General features: G+C 42.4%; 1 protein-coding gene across 2 annotated transcripts in view; it reads left to right on the plus strand.

The window, feature by feature from the left end:
• Nucleotides 8,341-14,742, plus strand: part of LCLAT1 (lysocardiolipin acyltransferase 1) — a 110,144-nt gene continuing 103,742 nt past the window's right edge. Inside the window, exons 1-2 of one of the 2 annotated variants that reach the window (XM_021389738.1) lie at nt 8,341-8,493; nt 10,096-10,184. The gene's annotated coding sequence lies outside the window, so the exon portion shown is untranslated. The remainder of the gene's footprint in view (nt 8,494-10,095; nt 10,185-14,742) is intronic. The other variant, XM_021389737.1, reaches the window with a different exon arrangement.

Consider the following 14,742-nt stretch of genomic DNA (forward strand, 5'->3'; position numbering starts at 1 on the left):
TATAGAGACTGGAAATGAGTAACGGGGAAGAAATATGGTATTTTCTTACATGATGCAATAAGATGTTGCGCTTCCTGGCCACATATAAAATTAATTTATAACAGAAACATACCAGAAATGCCTGAGGGTAACACTAGCCATAGCAGAACACTGGGGCTTTGCTTTCTTTTTTCTTCTTTTCTTTTTTCTTTCTTTCTTTTTTTCTTGAGCACTGAATAATGGGGACCACTTCATTTTTCTTAAAGCAAGTCCAAGGTGGGTGTTTGGAGAGAGAGATCAAAGATCCATGTTTCCTAGGGTACATTGGGAAAAAGTTACTGTCTAATCAGATCTTGTACACACTCAGGTACACATAAGTCCCTTGTCCCACACTCTAGGATAAATTTGGAGGTTATTTTTTGCAACAGGCCACTGCAATAACGACATCATGAAATTAGTATTATTAATTTGAATCATTGTATTATTTTCTTTGATATCAGTTGTTCTTACTCTTGCTTTCTTCCAATACATGCATGGCGGTGGCATCCATTGCTGGAGTGATTGGGAATGTGTCATATAGTTTGCAGTGGATAGTTTTAATGTCCTCTGAGCAAAGGGGACAAACACTCTTTTTGGTCCTGAAACTATCCTGGGCTATCAGGTATCTGTCAAGGTTACAGTAACCTATAAAAAGTCTCCCACTGATTTCATTAAGCTTTACCTGAAGGAGAAAAGACCAGAGCAATCAGAGTTGTGTATCAGTACAAAGAAAGGGAAAGAGAGATAGCCAATCTTGTAATGCATTTTCCATAGTAAGTTGATTTGAACCAAGACTTGTGTGTCTCAGAGGTCTGAATGGCAGCACGGAGTGGTTGGTGAGGAAGATCCATGCAGGGAGAGGGGCAGATTCAGGTGCTGGTTACAACAGTGCAAATCTCCCTTCCTGCAGAAGACATGCTTTACCCCTGACACGGGGAGCAGAAGAAACCACCACTAGAGAGTAGGTTGAGAGGCTGGAAAGATGTAATAGTTAAGGGCTCTTTGCCTTAGTGTCAGCTCTTCCACAGTGATGCACATATCCATTCCTAACTGCAGTGCAATCCAAAGCCTCCACCTTGGTTAACGTTTCATCATTTACACTCTAAGAATTACCATTTCCTCTAGACATGCTGACAAAACTCATTGTTTATTGCTCACAGCATGTCAGAACTGCTAGTTTTGCTTTTTCTGCAAGATGTTTGGAGAGCCACATGCTTTTCCTGCAGCCAGCTCAGTCCCCTCTGTGCCAGCCTCAGCTGCTGTGCTTGCTTTCACCCAGAATGCTGGATCCTGTCCCTAGTGAAACAGAGCAGAGGAAAAGAGCAGCTTGAGACTGACCAGGGGCATTCCTGGGGTCTCGCCCTGGCAAAAACACTGCTCCAGAGGGATTAGAAATGGGAGGAGGCTCAAACACAGCATGTGAGCATCAGCTTTGTACTGCCCTTCCAAACAGTGAACAGGATGGCTGGAAGGAGAAAACTGGGAGAAACTGTGTGCAGCAAAATGAGAAATGTGAGGGTTGTGTATATCATGCAGTAATGACGCAGAGTCAGGCACCCCCTTCTACCCAGAATATTAGCAGGCAGCACAGATAGGAAGGTCAAAGTTGTACATATGAAAAATGAGGACAAAATGTATGCACACTCCTCTGAAGAAAACAAGCAATCTTCAGCAGCTTGCAAGCTCTCCAACAAGAAATGGGATAACGCCTGGCTGGCCACTGAGCTGTTACCATAGCGCACTCATGAATGGCTGCTCGTGTTGAAGCCAGAGGAACACAGATGATTATTTATTAGTTACTGAGTTTCATATGACCGGACATATATTTCTCCATTTCTCCGGGGGTGGGAGGGAGAAAATTCCTGAGGGTCCCCAGCACTGATGGCAAGTAGCAGCTTGTCTGTGAAGACCATGGGCAGGAGCATGCTCCTAGGAGTGCTGCTCCTCATTCCCTTCCAGCAGCTCATTTTGCCTCTCTCTGCTGCCTTGGTCTGACAAGCCCCTGTAGATGAGGGCTGCCTCTTGCAGTTTGTTATCCCACGCTTTATTTGCATCATGCTGGATCTGTCCAGGTGGTTAAACAAAGGGCATCTTTTCTATTATTGTTGTTTTTTTTACTGTGCAATTGCTATGCTTTTTATTAGCCTTTGGTTTTCCTGTGAAGAATCATCTCTGGAAACTTGGATACGATCCTTTGGCTCACATTAGAAAAAGATAATAAAATCCTGGGAATGTTTTCACCAAACATCTTTTCCCATCTTGAAAAATGTGCTTCTCTCTTCTGATTTGCTTCCCGATTTAGGGAAGATTTCTTCTTAACTTGCCAGTTTTTCTTCTGTCCATCAGGGCCTGAGCACTCCGAGGGCTGCAGGGACCTTACTTCTGTTCCCCACCACCCTTCTGACTCTCCATACAGCTACAAGAAAGTCACTTACTTCCTCATTGCTCTGGATTGTCCATCTGTCATCTTATGATATAATATTTACTTACCTTTTCAAAGCACTTTAAATCTCTGTAGGAATGCATTATAAAAGTGCATTAGTATTATTCTCCGTTGTGTAACTTTGAGAAATGACTTACGCAAGGCTGGCTCCTCTGTCCCCTTTCTGACCCCCATCCATTGTTTGTGTTGTGCTGTCTCCTCCAGGGACAGCCGGAATCCACCCCCAGTTTCCCAGTAACACCCTCAGGCTCCTACCCAGATCCTGGGGAACAACCACCCAGTCCCCTATATGTTGCTCCAGAGACAAGCAGCTTGGGATTCAAAAGCTGCTGCTTCTCTTTCTGTTCTGCTATTGAACATGCCCACATGAGTCCCAATACGTGTTTTCAGAGGCTCCAGAATGACTTGTATGATCCTAACGCTCCTTTTGTACGATGGGAAAACTGAAGACCTTGATGAGAATGACTTAGCTGAATGCTGATGTGCTGCTTACTCTGACATGTTTTCCCTGCCACATCATTTTTCTCTTTAGTACACAGCTATATTTTTTTGTTCCTTTTGTTTTCTATCATGTCCAAACACTTAATTTCAGTGAGACAAAAGGCTGTCAAAACAGCAAGTATTTGAACTGACAGCACATGTTGTTGTCATAGGAGCTTCTACTAAACAGGCTGATGACAGGAATGCAAAACTAGTGAGACTCCTCCATGCTCTTCCCCCTCTATCTCTTCCTCCTTTTCTGAAACATGCTGGTCAATATGCTTACCATTTGATGTTAAACAGCTGCCATGTTTCAAGCCAGAGGTGACTGCATTTCAGAGACAAGCAAATGTACTTCTGTACTGCTGCCAGACAGTGATCTCATGTACATTAGCCTTGGTTTTTCAAAAGGCTCCATTGGATGTCAGCGGTGCAGCTCCAGCCTGACCTCAATGTAAAAGAGATCTGAGCCCGTTTTGCTAAGTTTTGGCATTCAAAAAATGTTAACTATGTGTCTGAAGATAACGTACCCATACATTCTGCCACCCTGTTAACTTCTGTGTCGCACAGGCTTGCTCTCCCTCCTAACCGACTATTTTGATCAGAACCAGTGACTAATGGAAGGTATTTGTAGAAAGCATGCTGTTCCCAACTGACCAGCAGTAAATTGCTAGTGACTGACATTAAAATGACTGTTTTCCAAAGAGGAATAGTTGAAAGCCCACTGCACACAGCCCCGATCACATTTAACATCAAAACTAACACTAATACTGACACCTGCCATTTATCCTGGCTACTACTTGCCTTCTTTCTCTGGGATATCTGTAAGACCACACTGAAATACAGCAAACATGAGCTTGTTTATACAAACATGAAATGTGAGTCAAAACACCTTGGCAATGTGACCTTCTAAACTGATGGGCAAAATGTTAAAAATACAAATGCACTGCACAGAGCAATTCTGCAGTGTTCAGGAGATGGATTGTAAGACATAATAGATCATTTCCATCTCTGAAATTTCTGAGTCATGATGAATGGAATTTTTTAGTACTTTAAACAAGAGAGAGGCATGTTTAAAAGAACTGAGAGGGCTGCAGTGTAAAATCTTTGTACTGTAAAAAAGGCAGTCTTGGTTTTTACTGCCCTTGTGGGAAGTCTCCTGTGAACCAAACAGCCAATAAATCAAATAAATATTTCTGAATTAAATCCATCTTCTCTTAGGCTTTGAGGAATTAAAAAAAAAAATAAATCACACACACACACAAAAAAACCCACAAAAGCAGTAATTTATTGAATTACCTTTCATGGTTATACCTGCAGATGCCTTTTGAATTTGAGAGGAAAAAGCATTTAAACTCACGGTGTTTCACAAATCACCTAAATTCATTATATCACCTGTGCCAGTTACTATATTTGTAGGGCACTAAACAGTGGCCTTTGTTGCTTGCTGTTCATGGGACTGTGCAAAAGAACAAATTTAGTTTGTCTCCAGAGATATACACCTACCTTACTGGCACCAGAAATATTGTACTAGCTTAAATCAGTGCAATCTTTCCATGCTGTCACTGCCTCCCATTTCAATGCTCACTGCTGTGCTGATACCCTTTGAGTCAGGGCCCCTTCTCGAAAAATTTAACAAGTGCAGCTTAGGCATGTTATGAGCAGCTAATGAATTTCCACACCTAAGAGGGTATGTGGGCTCTGGTATCTGGTTTCCTTTGTAAGCAGATGGAGAAGTGAAAGTCCTTATGTTGGCTTGTCAGTTCCTTATCTCGAACTCTCCAGAAAAGCAGGAAAATGAAGGCAAGAAAGTGAACGAACCAGATATCCAATAACTCAGCTCTTCTCACAAGGGGTGAAATTTGCATAGAAGCTCAGAGAGAGGAAAAATCCAAGTGGAGTACTGCAGTTTTTGCAAATGAGCCACACGACGTGTGTTAGGGCACATCACAGGGATTAAGCACTGAGCCATCCTAAAGGGTTAACAGAGTATACAGAAGCCTTGATGGCAGCGTCTACATTGCTCTCTGCCATGGAAGTCTTTGGGGAGAGCATCTCACGACCCCTCACCTGTTGCATTTACAATCCCTTCTCATCCTTCCCTTTCTATCACACAATCCTTTCCTCTTCCTCTTCTGCCCACGCCTTCAATTTACCATTTTACAACTCCAAGTCTAATTTTGCAGTTGCTTACATGGCAAAGGATCATCAGGAAAGCATTTAATACGTTGTGATCTTCTTTAGCAGCTGGAAATAACCACGTGCATAGCAGGTTCTTGTCAGACATATAAGGTGCTTGTGGGTCACAATTTGAAGACATTTTGATGCAAGCATAGCCTAGATCATATACAGCATGAGCTGCTAGAGTGTTTTCTTAGTCAAGTGACTGAGGCTTTTGCAAGGAATGGGACAACATGAGTTTTTTTATCTGCTGTTTCTTGGCAGTTCTAGGGTGGTGTGACTGGCTGCTTAAAGATATTTTCCACACTCCTTATCATTTTTTTCTTTTTATTTCTTGAGTGCCACATGGTCTGTCATTTCCCTGGGCTCTGATAGAGGCCCCAAGGGGGCCTTATCTGCAAGTAAAAGACAGAACTAAGCAATAGTGATTAAAAAGCAAAATGTTATAGATGTGTTGCTGTTGTTAGAGAAGCCAGCTTCAAGCTTCTCCTTCTCTGTGTCATCACTTTCTTAGTGGCTTTTTATGAGCTCCATGATGCCACTTGTAAACCCCTGGTGAGCCACGCTATCACATGACAGACTGAAGGGGCACACAACAAATCATACCACTGAAAACCTTTTACAAAGCCTGCCCTGGGTATAGCCCCAAAATGTCCTTTTGCTGTGTTAGTACTGAGATCTTAAATTCTTACCTCTTCATCTATACCTTTCCAAGCCCTACCAGTGGATGGATGATAGCTTGCCTCACCTCTTTTCACTTTCTACTTTTCAGGTGCTAGTACAACTACAAAGACAGAATCATTTTTAATTCCAACCCCATCCAAAAATATTTTAATTGATTCCACATTTAATTTCTGTCTCTCTCTCTCTCTCTTTTTTTTCAGATTGTTTTTCCACACAAATATTCATCACGCAGCCATGCTGGCTTTTAGTCTGGCTGCAAGTCCTCCTCCAATAGCTTGAGTGACAAATTTCTGTCAGGTTTGATGGAAGGGTAGCGGTTTCAGAAACAATTACATTCCTAGAAGATTTGTTAATACTGACAGCATCCCAAAGGAGAAAGAAATAAATTTGTGCCTCCAGTGAGAAAACATCATTATTGTTCTTGGCAGCTGATACACTTTGGCCAACCTGTACCTACCTACCTTATTCTTACCTAGCAGGGTTGTTGATCGTGGTGTGGGGAGATGAAATCAATGTAGTAGGGAAGGAGGTGAGCCGAGGGATGCAGGGAATAAATATGCCAGAAAGCAGGCCTCCCTGCATACAGCTCTCCACGCAGTAATTGTTTTGGGGCCTAAATTAAATCTAAGTTGTTTTATTTCAAACATGTCAAAAGCTTGACCACAACTTCAAACGGCAGTATTTGTGGAGGTAAAACCAGTACCTAATATTATTTTAACAAGGCCTTTTAAAATGTACATACATTTCCAGTCAGCCAGATTCTTTCTTTTTGCTGAATACTGAACATTCCTTTCTTCCCCTCACTGTTGTCTTTGGCTGTAGAAATCGTACTTTCCACTTTCGCAAAAACTGTAGGGGCATTATGACTGCATGTATAGATTCAAATAGACTATTTGCTTTCTAACAAAATGGCTGTGTTAACTCACCTCACAGAAGTTCAAGGGCTTATATATAATGCCTGTGTAGCTGTGGCTGAAAATGGAATTCCGTGCATTTTCTAGTAGAGTGCTATGGTGAATGGTTGAAAAGAGCAATGCTCTTCTTCACAGGAGACTGCACTTCAATGACAAAATGATGCCTCTACAAACTGCACAGAATGGCTTTGGGGTCCTTGAGGAAAACAGGAATGCAATTGCATGTTATAATCTGTCTTAACAAATTGTTTTCTCCACAGTTATAAGTAAAATGTCTTAATTGAAAGTTTGTATAGCTAAGCGTTGGCACTGTAACAAGCAAAGCTGTATTATGTTTCACGTCTTCTTATCAAATTATGAATATTAATTAGTATATTCTGACAGCACTTCCAGACGAGAGTGTCGTTATTCCAGCTCTACAGGAGGGATAAGGAGCAATTTGACCAGAGCCACAACATCAGAGTGAGATGGTAAGCGTCTGGGCCCCTTTTGGTGCAAAGAAGTAAATGCTGGTGTGTGAAGAAGACTCACTTAACTACAAAATCTTCTTCAAAATGTTATTAACCCATTTTAGCATGGGTTTATTCACAGAGAACGTCATCCTATGACATTAATAGGCATTTTTGCCCATTACTAGTTTATCAAGCTGATGAAGAGAGCCCTGGCTTCCCTGCACTACAAATACAAGAGCCAGACGTTGATTACAGGGTCAGGTTTTGCCCTGGCACGTGTACTTTGCAGGTTTGTCAAGGGATTTGTTTGCTGTGCACACAGAATGGTTGGGGGGAGGTCAGATGGAGAGCCCAGGTCACATTGGCCCTAATGCAGCACGTCCAGGGAGTCGGACAGAGGTTCCATTTGGTCTAACACAGCATAAAGCTTCACCTGAAAACTCCTGGAGTTTTCTTTCTTGTGTTGGGGGTTCCACCAGATCCGTTTACCTTATAAAAACATGTATGTAGAAAGGGTATAAAATGATTAACTGAGCAGCAGTAATGTTCAGTGCAATAAAAACTGAAATATTGCCAGGTTCGGAGAGAGTTCAGGGTAACCACCCCAGCCCGGCTCTAATAACACTGGAAGTCATTCTGTGGCCCCCTTTCCTGCTGCTTTGGCTCTTGGCAGATTATTTGATGATAAAATCTGTCATTAACAGCAGTATAGCTTTTTGCCCACCACGCAGCACACAGTGGCTGATTAGCCATCGTCCTTTTTAGGCTAACAGCAAAATTAAGAGGAATGCTTGTTGTTTCTGCTTTGTTTATTGCTGTTTGTTCCTCGCAGCCCTACACCCACAGACCGGGTCGCTCTGGAGGGGCTGGAAGTCCCGGCCAGGCTGCGCCGCTTTTGGGGGAAAGGCCTGGCAACAGCAGGACAGGTTTTGCAATACGAATTCCTCTCACTTTGGTCAAACTGTTGCCCATGAGGACAGCACGCGGCTGAACTGTAAGTGCTGCGCTGCGCTGTGCCCCTACATTAAATCCCCGCTGTCTGAGCCCCGGAGCAGCCAGCGGGGCTCGCGGGGGGCACGGTGCCGCCGGGCGCGGGGCTCTGCCGCTGCCCCTTTAAGGCCGGCCGAGGCCGGGAGCGGCGCCATAACAACGGCTTGACGGCCGTGACCGGAAGTGATTGGGGGTCAGAGGTCGCCGGTGGCAGCGGGAATATGGCGGCTGTGGTCATGGCGGCGCTGGGCGCTGTTGTGGCCGCGCTCGGCGGGGCGGCGGTTCCGTGAGCGGGGCGGGAGCCTCCCGCCGCGGCGCTGCCCTCTTTCAGGTGAGGGCGGGCTCTGGGGCGCCTTCGGTCGGGGCGTGCCGGAGCTCTGGGCCTTGGTTACTGGCCCAGCCGCGGGCAGGCCGGCTTCTTGAGGCCGAGGTGCAACGTGCCGGCCTTTCACCTGCTTCCCGTGTCTCCGTAGGCGGGGTCGTCGCGTTGTAGGAGATGCCAGGCGAGGAGTCGCTGGAGCGAAGTGCTTGAGCTTGTCTGGAAATACGTTCTGTGTGTGTGAAACCTTGCTTTCGGAATTGTTATGTTTATTACACCTAGAGGAATAAACGGAGGGTTATTGTTGTAATCTGATCCTTAGTGCTTTTACTCTGGGAGAAAGTGCAGTCTCTTGCTAATTTGTATGTATGAAGAAATCAGTCAGGTTTTGCCAGCTGTAGCTGAGTGGTTTACTCTGGTTACTTGCGCCTGTTGTCACTTCTCCCAGTGCTGCTGGCTCGCATGCTGCTATCTCAGCTGCGTTCGCTCTGTAGCAAAGCTGAACTTTGATCTGAATGGTCCCTAATGTAAAAGGTGTAGGATGGGGATCGGAACGAGGTTCTGGCAGCCAAACCACGTGGAACATAACTGCCCGCTGAAAGCAGAGTACAAGGAGCAAGTGCTGGAGTTAAGCTGTGCGTGCAAGCTCATTTTGCTGCTTATGCATATGGATTGTGATGCAGTGCTTGTAACTTGTCTATTTTTAAGCTGTACTTACGCTAATTCATGGAGTGGAGTATGCTCGCATAATGGGCAGCATATTTTGCTTATTGTTTGCTAAGTGTCTATAACTCATTTACTTTATAGTAGGTGTTTCTTGTTTCAAAAACACTGCCTACGCTCTGCTTTTGGACCCTTGGACTTTTCAGTAGCGGTTATCACAACAGTGTTTTAATCTTTATCAAAGCACAAACTTATTCTGCTGTAACGTAGATTGAGATTTTTTTTCTCCTTACTGTGCAAATGGGGAAACTAGGATTGAGAGGTATGTCTTAAATTGAACACAGAAAGCTGAAAGTTGCTGGTTGACATTTCTGTGAGATTTCATAGTATTTTTTTAATGCTCTGCCTGTGAGCTTCAGTGGCAGCTGCACCGTTTTAGGTCCTCAGCAAGTTAAGGAACAGTTTAGCGTGAATACATTGGTTGATATGTGGGCTGCAACTAAAAAGCATAGCCTTGCTACTTCACAGTCACAGCTTACAGGCTACTGCTGCTTTTTTTTGTAGTGGATCTGGTGGTTGGATGGTTGCAGGGACAGCTGATGCAACAGTTCTGTGGGGGTGTCCTTCTGTCAGAGGGGAGCTATTCTATTGAGTGTTTGATCCCGTGTGAATGAAAACCGTTCTCCTTCTGCACTAATGTAGCCAAGCTGTGGGTTAAGTACAAGGTGCAGTTGTACCTTGAGAAACCAAATCTCAAATTGCTCGTTCAGTAGAATAAGGATACGCTTAAAGCTTCTGAAAAGTTTGTATTAAAAAAAAAAACACCCCACGTAGGGAATGTGTGGTAAGAAGAAAAGGATTAAAAATCCAAAGGAACTTTTAGCCCTGTTCTCTGTGTGCCAGAGAGCTCCTGTGCTTAAAAAGATAGACCACTTACAAAGTGTTTTTCAGACCTCAAGGACAGGAGTCATGAGGGTAAAACAGTACTGCATCTTCCTGCAAAAGCCAAACTGAAGTTACACAGAGAAACGTTGATTCAGGTACGTTCTGACTCCTCAGTCTTAGCAAGTCTTAACTTCTGTGGAGTTCCGTACTCTTCTCACAAAAGTAATCCAAAAAGAAAATTACAAGTGTTACGAGACATCTTCACATCCATGTGGAGTTTTAGCAGCTTTGAGGTTACTTGATCCAGCAAATCTTTTCTTCAGTCTCGTAAGTGGCAGGCTGACATGTATTTCCTCTGTTTCTGCAGAATCTCTGCTTCCTCAGCTGCTACTTCTAATGATGCCCAACTAAATTCTTAATCACCTGAGCTGTCCTAAAGCACAAATCCTTTTCTCCTTCTGGTGTCTTCTGATTTGATTCTGTCCAAGACTTCTCCTGGTGGAGTTTCACTTCCTAATTTTTACTTAATCGGTCTTGATTTATTTTCTTTCTTCCCTGTCAGTTGTTCTGTCCTTTGGCTTACTGTCATCTCCCCTACCCCACGCATTGCCCTGCTTTGCCAGAACACACACCTCATTACTTTTGCTGGCTGCCACTGCAACTCCTTGGGATGCGCAGGGTACTTGTCTCAGCTTGTGCTGATTGTGTACAAGTGATCTTTGTTTTCCTTTGTACTTTTTTCTTCTCTTAATTCATACTCTTCACTGAAGATCCTCTTCTAGGTTATCCATTGTTGACTTGTTCCTTCAGATTGTGGTGTTGAGAACCTGCAGATAAGATTTCCCACCGTCTGTATCTGATACTGAGTTGCGAAATTTGGTTTGATGTCTTGTTAGTTATGGACTGGCGACAGGTGCCTTGTTTGCATTGTGTGTTGGTCAACACTTAGAGCTATTATAGGGGAAAACGGAACCTTTAGAGAGTTGACTTTTGAAACAGAACCATTCTGAGTGCATGAAAAGACTTGCAGTTTGCTTTTATGTGACTTTTTGTTGACCTGTCTGAAAAGTTCTTCATCCCTGAAGACGGTTCTGCTTTGTAACGGCCCTTGTTGCTGCTGCAGGGCACGGCGAGATGCTAGAGAGAAACATTAACAGACTTCTTTAAGCCTAGACATAATTTCCTCTTTTTTTTCTAGATTGTTTTTTTTTTTCTCTCAAGTCGAGCTAGTTTCCTTGTGAACTTGTTCTGCTATAAAAAATAAAGTCATAAAAAAAATCCTTGATTCAGTTTGTTTTTATTGGAGTTTCTTTCATGCTTAAGAGTACAGAACGGGGGGGGACGTTTTCTGATCAATACAAAAATAATTATTCAGCTTAGTTCATGCACTGTCCTTTAAAAAGTTAGAGAAAATGAATTTACTCTTAATCTGACAGTGGGTTTATTCTTTTCTGGGATTTCATTGATGCAAAACTTTTTTTTTTTAATCTTACTGCTTTTAAACATGCCTTTGCAAGGCTGCTACTTCATGGTCCTAAGACTCTTGGAACTCTTGAAGGTTGTCTTCCTTTTTTATCACCCTTTGATATAAACTTGCTATTGATGTCCGTTTGAGTGTCAAGAGAGCAAGTAATGCTTTAGTTCCAGTGATTCTCAAAGGTACAGTGTAATCTTGAGTGCTTCAAGTTTATAGCATTTGTGCTCTTGTTAAGACATTCAGTGTTCTTTATGATTAAATCTGTATCTGTTTGCTCTAGGACTAAGTGAATAGGCTGCCTCAGGAATCTATAGGAAGCAGTTAGGTGGCTTACCAGGTGTTGCTTGTAGAAAGGGATTTAACTTTTTCGGAAACTGTTCTAATTTCTTATGGAAATTAGTCTTTGAATCGTGGCAGTGTCCTGCAAGCTACTGTGTCCTCGGACATGCTCACAAATTGTTTTGTACTCCTTCACCAAATCAGTGGAACAGGTGAAGTGGCTGTAACTAGAAGAGTCAAAAGATAACAGAGCACCCAGGCTTCTACAGGAAAACAAGAAATAAAACCAAGCTCTTCCTTTCTCTTGCTAATCCCAACAGAAACAATAGTAAGCAGTGCGGGTTCTGACATGTATGCATAGTCTTCATGAGTTCTAAATAGGAGTGGACTTACTTTCATCTCCTGGAATCTTGATTGAATCAGTCTAGCAGTGGTTGTCACAGATGAAGCTTTTGATTGCTGTTCTGGGTGCTTGGAGTTGTGATTGTACGTAACATAAATGTACAGATCTGAGGTTGGTGTGTGGACTGTTGTTTTTTATTATTTTTCTTTAACTTCTTGTGTGGATGGTATGATAATGATTTTACCCAGATACAAATATTAATTGGAAGGTAAAGAAAATATGCCATATGATCTTTCCAATATGTTAGCAAGACCTTCCCTGGTATTCTCAAATGTGTTAGGAAGACCCTCCCTGCCGTTCAAAGGTGAAAATGTTACTGTCCTGCTACACATGGGAGCTTGCATGGAACACTTCATGTGGCCACTGATGCAGTTTTGAAAGTGGTGAAAACCTGAGAAGCCTTTGTTCAGTTTGCTGAGCTCTTGGAGGGGCAGAAGCAGTAGATGAAGATTCAAAACGCTCCTTTCCCTCCCCTCCAAACAATATTCTTTGTGTCTGAGTAATTAATTCCACACCACTTGGTAATTTTGCTCTTAGGTTTCATTATGGTTTCTCTTCATCTAGTGCTGTTATTGATTTTCAACATCGATTTACTCAGTGTCCTCACAAGCAACAATCTACAGTCTGCATGTGTTCAGATCGAGTATTAGCATTATGTGTTTGAATTCAGAAGATAATTGCATATCTTGCAAATTACACAATGGGTGTTTCATCTTGAAACATTTAAAAATCCATTTTAGTTTCTTGAAATGTTTTAGTTAGACAGCAATCTAAACTTAGGACGGCACTTTGGCAATGATATGCTTATTTTTCTAAACTAAGCATGGTTTCTGTGGTTAAATTTTCCTTTCATTTAAATATAGGTTTTAATCAGCGTAGGCCAAACTTTTCCAACCATGCTTAAAATTAGCTTGAGCCGTATTTCAAAAGATGTGTTCTCCCAATGTGATTCAACATATGTAGAGAGATGTATGCAGAAATGAATGTTTTTAAGCTGATTAATGCTTTTGAAGTGTTTTTATAACTTATTTAAAAATAAGTATATTTATAGACTGCCTAAATATGACTTGATACTAGTGCTCTTTTTTGTAATTAATGCCACTGAAAGCGCTTCATGCTGTGTTTCTGTAAGTTGAAAGGTAGCTGTTCAGAAATACCTTGTGACTGCTACTCAACAGGCAGCCAAGTGGCTACATCAGAACGAAGTGAAATGCAAGCGTTGTTTTGGGGGTTGGTCCTCTTGTCCCCACTTAGACAGGGTGTCACTGCCCTGTTCTGTTGGTATGCTGAAGCTGGAGCTCGGTGTGTACCAGGTGTTAAGTTTTGTGTGGGAATTACTCAACATTACTTCTGTTTCTGATTATGTACAGAAAGAGTCTGGTGCCAAACTTGACTCTCAGGTGGTTATTACAGCTCTGTCAATTGCTGCTAGAAATTTAGATTCAATTTCTAGAAAAGCAGTTGAGACCAAAACCTGTTACCAACCTTATATCCCTTGTTTTTACCCAAATGTAGTTTAAAAAGGTGATACGGAGGATGTCGAGGTGGAGGCGTGTACGGAGTTGAAGGGCGTTGATCTGTCAGCTGCCATCTTTTCAGGCGGACCCTGATGTGCTCCCACAGAGAATGATGCAGACAAACGTAATGAGAAAGATGCGAGCAGCGTGCATGTCTGTTGTGTGGAATGCAGCGTGCTTTTCTGAGACTCGCTGGTTAACGTTGACCCTCTGCTTCTTTGGTGGGAGTGATTTAGAAGTGAAATAACTGTCCAGGTGTGGACACAGAAGTGTAAAACTTAGTTTTTCAGATGTTTCCCTTTATGGGCTTCAGTTGGCTTCTACTTCCTAACAGTTAATTTTACAATAAATGTAGGCCTGTTCAGATGGTTAATTCCATTTACTGTCACATCACTTTTGTTACTGAGCTTTACACACTCTACTAGAATGTAATGCAAGTGTTTTTTGAGAAAGCTGGTAATACTGCAGCAATAGTAAGCAATAGCAACTTCATCATAATAATCGTTTATTGCTGCAGCTTGTACTGTTACACTGAATCATGTTAAACTTAGATGGAATAAACGTTTCTGGATTTCACTCTGTGATTTTTCTCATAACCAGGACTGTTACCCAGAATTCATATTGAGCAATTGTGTGGAGCCTGGTTCAGTAAGGCGAGTCATTTCCTTTTAGTGTCCTGCCTTGACAGTATCTTTCCTTTGCATTTCCCTCTTCATTGTGAGAATATCAGTAAATCTGTCACCTTGAGGAGTGATTTGCTTTAAAGAGAAAACGGTTTTAGGCATTTCTTCCAAAGTCTCTTGCCCAGGTCAGTGGGTTTTCAATAAGTAAATATGATGTATCGCCACAGAACTTCTTACATGTGATTCATCATTAGATAGTGGAAACAATTAATGTTCTGGGAATGGACATTCATTTCCTATTTGGAAAGAGGGTGTTTGATCTGGTTTAATCTCTCTTAAATAACTTTAGACTGTCTGGGAAGATGGAGTGTAGTGTTCTGGGAGTGTTTGATCTTTCTGCAGTTTGGGATAGAC

This window comes from Numida meleagris, chromosome 3, assembly GCF_002078875.1.
Source record: "Numida meleagris isolate 19003 breed g44 Domestic line chromosome 3, NumMel1.0, whole genome shotgun sequence".
NCBI classification, from domain to species: domain Eukaryota; kingdom Metazoa; phylum Chordata; class Aves; order Galliformes; family Numididae; genus Numida; species Numida meleagris.